This window comes from Oryza glaberrima, chromosome 11 (assembly GCF_000147395.1).
Source record: "Oryza glaberrima chromosome 11, OglaRS2, whole genome shotgun sequence".
Classification (NCBI taxonomy): domain Eukaryota; kingdom Viridiplantae; phylum Streptophyta; class Magnoliopsida; order Poales; family Poaceae; genus Oryza; species Oryza glaberrima.
The window spans coordinates 11174938-11182637 of record NC_068336.1 but is presented as its reverse complement, the minus strand read 5'-3'; the positions used below and the strand labels follow the sequence as shown (position 1 = coordinate 11182637).

The following is a 7700-nucleotide window of genomic DNA, read 5'->3' as shown; positions in this document are numbered from 1 at the left end:
GCTCAATGTATCTTACCCAAATCGGTAGGAGGGTGGGCCCAAACAGTACATAGCAATAGTATATCAGAGGAGGCCACAATGCTTATGTGCAATAGGGAGGAATAAGGTAGACCCCTCTTGAAAAAACATCATCCATCACTCAATTGTACACCTGCACGTGGCAGCCAGTTGCTTTCATTTAATTTTTTACTCCATGTGTCAGGCATACAGTGCTTCTTACCAGGTATTAGCTATATGACTGAATAGTAGTTATGTATCACCCTCGCAATACTTCTTACCATGTAGTAGCGATGCATTGAATGTCTAATGCCTGATTTCTAACAACATTGTGGATGCCTAAGAGGCTGAGAGGAGAGGAGAGGATAGGATAAGGATGGGGAAATGAAAATATAGGAGAGAATGGGAGAGATAAGACGAGATGAAAAAATTTGAAGGAGGGAGGAGGGAAAAAAATTAATTTCAAAATATTAAAACTTCGAATCGAATTTTATCATATTAAATAAACTCATGTGAAAAAACTGTCAAAAACAAAGTTGTAGAACTCATTGAGATCTACCAATTTTCTTTTGGTCATTTCTCCATCTAAGTTTGATTGTACTATATAAAATTTGAATTTTAAAAATATAAGCAATTCAAATAATTTTTTGGGTAGTAAATGACTTCAAATGGGAAAGTCATCAACAATAAAGTTGTATAACTTATCAAGGTCTACAACTTTAGTATTGGTCATTTTTCTATATGACTTGTTTGAACGGTATGAATTTGAATTTCAAATTATGACAACTTCAAACAGCATTTACAAGTACTAGATGATTTGAACTGAAAAGGTCATAAATAACAAAGTGGTATAACTCATCAATGTCTATAACTTTTATTTGAATCATTTCTTCATCCGACAATGTGATTTGTAACATTGTTCACAAAATGTACATATCTCTTATATAGTTTATAAACTATAAGAGAGATATGTAAATTTTCTGAATAATGTTACTATCACTTTACCGAATGAATAAATGACCAAAATAAAAGTTATAGACATTGATGAGTTATACAACTTTGTTGTTGATGACATTTTCATTTGAAATCATCTAGTATTTGAAAATGCTATTTGAAGTTGTCAAAATTTGAAATTTAAATTCAAATTATTGAAACAAAGTCACATAGCAAAATGACCAAAACAAAAGTTGCAGATATTGATGAGTTACACAACTTTGTTGTTGATGACTCTTTCAGTTGAAATCATTTAGTATTTAAAAATGTTATTAGAAGTTGTCATAATTTGAAATTCAAATTTTATATAGGTCAATAAAACTCATATGGAGAAATATTCAAAATAATATTGGTAGATCTCAATAAGTTATACAACTTTATTTTTGACAACTTTTTCACATAAGTTCATTTACTATGATAAATTTTGATTCGAAGGTTTAATATTTTGAAATTAATTGAAAGGAGGTAGGCAGAATGGACTTCTCGGTGAGGGAGGAGCAAAAGGCCTGTTACGAGCCAGCCCTTTTGCTCATCCCTCACCGAGAAGTCTGTACTGCCTCCCTCCTTTCAATTAATTTAAAAATATTAAACCTTTGAATCGAATTTATCATACTAAATGAACTTATGTGGAAAAGTTGTCAAAAACAAACTTGTATAACTTATTGAGATCTACCTATCTTATTTTGATTATTTCTCCATCTGAGTTTAATTGACCTATATAAAATTTGAATTTCAAATTATGACAAGTTCAAACAACATTTTCAAATACTAAACGATTTCAACTTAAAAAGTCAAGAACAAAAAAATTGTATAAATCATCAATATCTACAACTTTTGTTTTGTTCATTTTGCTATATGACTCTGTTTCAATAATTTGAATTTGAATTTCAAATTATAACTACTTCAAACAACATTTTCAAATACTAAATGATTTCAACTGAAAAAGTAATCAACAACAAAGTTATATAAATCATCAATATCTACAACATTTGTTTTGGTCATTTTGTTATATGACTCTGTTTCAATAATTTGAATTTGAATTTTAAATTATAACAACTTCAAACAATATTTTCAAATACTAAATGATTTCAACTGAAAAAGTCATCAACAACAAAGTTATATAAATCATCAATATCTACAACTTTTGTTCTGGTCATTTTGCTATATGACTCTGTTCAATAATTTGAATTTGAATTTCAAATTATGACAACTTCAAACAACATTTTCAAATACCAAATGATTTCAACTGAAAAAGTCATCTACAATAAAGTTGTATAAATCATCAATATCTACAACTTTTGTTTTGGCCATTTTGGTATATGACTCTGTTTCAATAATTTGAATTTGAATTTCAAATTATGACAAGTTCAAACAACATTTTCATATACTAAATTATTTCAACGGAAAAAGTCATCAACATCCAAGTTGTATAACTCATCAATATTTATAACTTTTATTTTGGTCATTTCTTCATCCGATAAAGTGATAGTAACATTGTTCACAAAATTTACATATCTCTTATATGGTTTTGAAGTATTTAAATCGTGATGAAATTGCTATAACGTCATAAGTTTTGGGCCGGTTTATGACGAAATCGATAAACTGTCACGGTATTATGGGCCTTGTATCCATAGTTCCATATCCGTGACGATCTCTGAAAACATCACGAAAATTTCGTCAAATTTCGTCACAGATTAAATAGATTCTTGCAGTGAACCGTAATAGGTGCAATTACTGGAAGAGCATAAATTACACTTAATTTTTCTGAGGGAATCTATCCTACCATGTCATATCAAATATATAACAGCAATAAAGTAAGATAGATATAAAAACCCCAAGCAAAATCTAAGGGGCAACGCACACGGGGTACATAGATCTCATCTACGATTCGCCATGTGAGAACCTTAACAGCGTAATCAAATTATGCCGAAACCGAGTCAATCTCATTGGCTCGTTTTTTCTCATTGGCGTGCGGTTCCAGTGGACATCAGACTATCCGATGAACACAATCGCGCTCAGCCTTGGTGAGTACTAGACATTCCAGTGAAGTCACCAACACACATACCGATTGATCTCATCAACCCATGCGGCTATCGGTTCATCTCATGTTCCGATCACCTAAGAACTCATATACAACATAATAGATCTTATCTACTACACCCGCATATCAACTATATGCAATGATCTAGATCATAAACTATACAAGGCGGCTCTGATACCACTGTTGGGATATGCGTAGGCTACGATAGCATAAATCAAAATTTTCTATCGCGTAAACCAGGAACCATGCAAGTATTAGATCATAGATCGTTACCACTCGACGCGCTGCGCAGCAGAAGAAGACGCTGAGAAGTCGAAGGAACTCTCGCGAATTAGCGCGCATCGATGTAGAGGAAGTAGTCGATCGCACCGGCTCGACCTTCTCTTCCTCGTGCGTTCTCCTTGCCGTACTCCCACGTCAATGAGCACCGCAAACCAGCGGCGGCTCTACCGATATCCACACGTACAGGGACGGAACGCCATGCGCAGATGTGCTAGCACCCGCGCGCGGCTAGGGTTTTGCTCGGGGAGGGAACTGACGGCTAGGGTTTCTCACGTGATGCAATGCCTCCGCCGGTCACACCTCTCACGAATATATAAGACCCATCACTCGGGCCTCCAAGGCCCGTAGGACTCCTATTCGGATCCCTATCCGAATTAAGCTCATATTGGATCTCCATCCAATCCCCTTATTCCGGCTCATTAAGCGTGCGACCCTGTAGGTTCATGTATACTCGGCTGTAACCCGAAAACTCCTTTTTGGTCCACGTGTCAACAGCGGCCCCTAGCAGAACATATTGACCCACCGGGCATATATAAAGATCATATCGGCTGAACCTCTAGTGTATATTTGTATGAACCCCTTTGCCTCACGATATCGATTAAACTTAAGGCTAGATATGTGCCATCCTCTAATAGCTCAATCATTCACTCAAACCTGTTAATAGATTATATAACTTGTGATTGACTCCTCAATCACCTTTGGCATGGCCATGCACTTCCATAATCTACAACATCGAGGGGCCCAGAGATATCTCTCCATAGGAGGGGCAAATCCCATCTTGATTATTCATATCCCACTACATGTTTCATAGCATACCCGAGAACTACTTTTATAACTACCCAATTACGGAGTAGCGTTTAGCAGTCCCTAAGTAAGCTACTACACATGTTGAGAACTATGATAATCTCAGGTCTAAGGATTCAACACCAACACTAAAAGAGATCACTGATGATACAACACATATGGCTCTTGCAGTGTCTCATGTTGGGTCTATCCAACAACATGTTCACCAACATGTGTCCACATTATTAATTTAGTATCTCTATATCATGATCCATAAGACATGATCATCAATTAATACATGTGCTGATCATCTAAACATATTTGTTTCACATATGATATTTGATCAGAGATCCTTTAGAAATAGCAACACATAACATAAAGAGTCTTATGAAAGAATCACATATTCATTAACCAATAATGAGTTATCTATTTCGAGGAACAATGTCGGATAAATGTGTAAACATAGTATGTGATACAATCATAGAGATGATTACCTCTAGGGCATATCACTAACAACACCAACAAAGTCCAATCGACCAAAATAAAAATTGTAAAATGACTGCACTTGGAATCAAGAGAAAAAATGAATGTAAAAGTAAGGGCCAAACTAATGTTAATGCTGTGGTGCTATTATTTTATTTACATCATATATAATTTCGTTCCAACCAAGGAAGATTACAACGAAATCCACAACCAAGGAAAAAGAAGACAACATCTGAATCTGCTGAACACATCAGTAGAGAGAATAAATCTCCGCCCAACACATCAGTAGAGAAGTGAAAAAAAAGTACACCTCCAACTCCCCAGGTGAAGCTTCGTTCTTCTTTATCAGAATTTCAGCATACCTGCACGGCTGCGCACAAGAAGAAACCAGACAAACATTACCTTTACAGATCGAGAGATTACAGATCCAAACTTTCGAAGAAGGTAGAAATCAGCCAACAGCCCAAGTCCATAAATTGTGACTCTACATGCACATAGAAGCAATGGAGCTAATATGCTAAAAGCAATACTGCCCCCAAAGGAGCTAAAATCTTCAGAAATTCAAAGTATAAGTCAAGGTATAGGAGGAACTCCACGTTTCATATCACGGAAACATGAAATGAAATACTAGTTGACGAAGACCTTAAGAACAGAAAAATATGAAGAACTACTACAGGTGCGTCTTCACCATTGTCTGCTACGAAACAAAAGAGACGACCTTGGTAAAAAAAACTCAAAATACAAAACATAGATAACAGATGGTAAGATGCAGATGCTTCAGATGAACATGTCCCTCTCATCACAAGCACAGGATGCAGATCGCTTCTTCCCTCAGCTGCCGGAAATTTTCTGCTGGCCAAAACGACCAAACGGTTTCTTGGATCATCCCAAACAGATGCAAAGATCAAGCCTAAAAAGGCATAAAGCAGCAGATCCAAATCAAGCATCTCGATCGCACAAGGCCTGCATCTGTTAATCCAGAACAGAAAAGACATTTGATTAAAACAATTCAGAGGCAAAATCGGACTCAAGAAAGTAGCAGATCGAGAGGCACTCACCTCGGGTTGTAGGGGCGGGCGGCGGATGGAGAGCAGCTTCCAGATTGCCAGGCAGCCATCCTCTGCTCGGAACCACCAAGGTCAACGGCTATAGCAGCTCTTGAACCGCTCGGAACCAGCAAAGATGATGTGGTGGGGATCAATCGGCCCCCAGCAAATTCGCCTTCGTCGTGGACGTCGTCCGACAACAGGAAAGCTGCGAGAGGAAGGGCTCTGCAGCCCCGCTTACCATCGTCGTTCGTCCCACTCTCGTCTCCCCTAGATCTGGGCATTGCGGGACCTCGAGGAGCTGGAGTAAGATAGCACGGACGCACTGCATGCCGGAGCTACCGGACCATGGCAGGAGGGACGTCGGGGGGGAGGTGGCGCCGGATACACTGGATCCGGCGGCAAGGCTCACGCCGGCGACACCCCTCTTCTGGACCATCGATGCAGCCCGACGTGGGTAGAGCTGGGTGCGGGAGGTTGTCGTCGTGTTGTAGCTCCTGGATCCGGCTGGCTCTTGGGCGGAGAGCAACGGTGGAGGCCCGAACACCACCGGATGACGGGGAGGGGGAGAGGGGGACCCGGCGATCCGGAGAATTTTCGGAATTTGACATTCAATACGCACGGTCTTCAGGATAAGCCATCCAATTCGCACTACTTTCAGAATAGGCCACTAGCACGCGAATTTTCTTAATTTTGTGACACTCCGTCCACGGACGTCAGTCCTCCTCGTCGCCCGTCCGTCTGCCATCGCCCGCGTCTCCGACTCCCCGTCCATCCGCCGGTGCCGGCGTCGCTGCTCGCTCCCCGTCCATCGCCAGCACCGCCGTGTCCCCATCCGTCGAGAAAGGGGCGCCCCCTCCCCGGGTCGCCGGCTGTTGAGGAAGCGGAGGTGGAGGCGTGACGGCGCGAGGGTGCGCCGTGCCCGCGGTCTCCTGTGACAGGTGACTCTCTCTCTCTCGGTCCATCCGCTGGCGACGGCGCCGCTGCACCCCTCCTCTCCCCTCCGTTCGCTCGATTACGACCTCCGCCGCAAGCTCCTCGACTACCGCGACTTTGAGCAGGTTGTTGCCGCGGCGGTGAATGGTCGGATGACGCGGCTGCCACGACCGGCGGCACACGAACGCGGGTGGCGCCGGCGGATGGTCAGGAATACGGCAACGCGGACGGCGGATGGACGTATCAACGAGGACGCGAGCGGCGGTGCCGACGAATGGACGGTGAGTCGAGGACGCAGGCGGCGGTAGACGGACGGGCGACGAGGAGGACTGACGTCCGTGGACGGAGTGTCACAAAATGAAGAAAATTCGCGTGCTAGTGGCCTATTCTGAAAGTAGTACGAATTGGATGGTTTATCCTAAAGACAGTGCGTATTGGATGTCAAATTCTGAAAATTCTCGCGATCCGCCGCCTCCCTCCCACTTTTCACTCTGCTGTTCATGCCGCTAGCCCGCTAGAGGGGCCGAGGGCCGAGGCTGAGGGGGCTGAGATTCTATTCAAAGGGCATTTTGGCAAAGCTCCAGTGCTTTTCTCCTCCCTCTTCTGCCGCCTATAAGGAGAAAAGCAGGGTTGGGTGAGGTGGTTAGAGGCTGCGCTGAGATTTCGGACCATGTGTATGGTCTAGGTTGTTGGTGTGTGTGTCTATATATATATAGAGAGAGAGAGAGGGTAAGACTATTCTTCCTCCCCCACCCGAGCGCTCCTCCCCCCTCTCCTTTTTTGAGAGAGAAAAAAATAAAGGAAAATTTTGCCTTCAAAGGGAATAAAACTTAATACCTTCAACTCAAATTACCACATGGCACTAACCAGTAGGCTATTTCTCAATTGTGAGAGAGTTTTCTTAGTAAAAATTTATCTTCTCATACGTGGTAAATCCTGGTAGTATCTGGTACATAACATGTAGTAACGAAACGCGTCCAGTTACTACAAAATATATAGGTTGTTATTACAGTCAAGTGACTAGTATTACTGGGTTAGAGCCTCGCATACTAACCATATACTTGTTATTACACAAAAGTAGAAGTGTTACTACATGATAGGTGCATGTTACCACTTCCAAGTAGCTATGTTACTGCACG

At 41.4% G+C, this 7700-nt stretch overlaps 1 long non-coding RNA gene across 1 annotated transcript; it reads right to left on the bottom strand.

Annotated features, from left to right (window-relative positions):
- Positions 1-4704: 4704 nt before the first annotated feature.
- LOC127754021 (uncharacterized) lies at positions 4705-6269 on the bottom strand. The gene is made up of 2 exons (XR_008012742.1): positions 5638-6269; positions 4705-5548 (listed from the first exon to the last, which is right to left on the bottom strand). It is a non-coding gene; the product is annotated as an uncharacterized LOC127754021 (long non-coding RNA).
- Positions 6270-7700: the final 1431 nt, after the last annotated feature.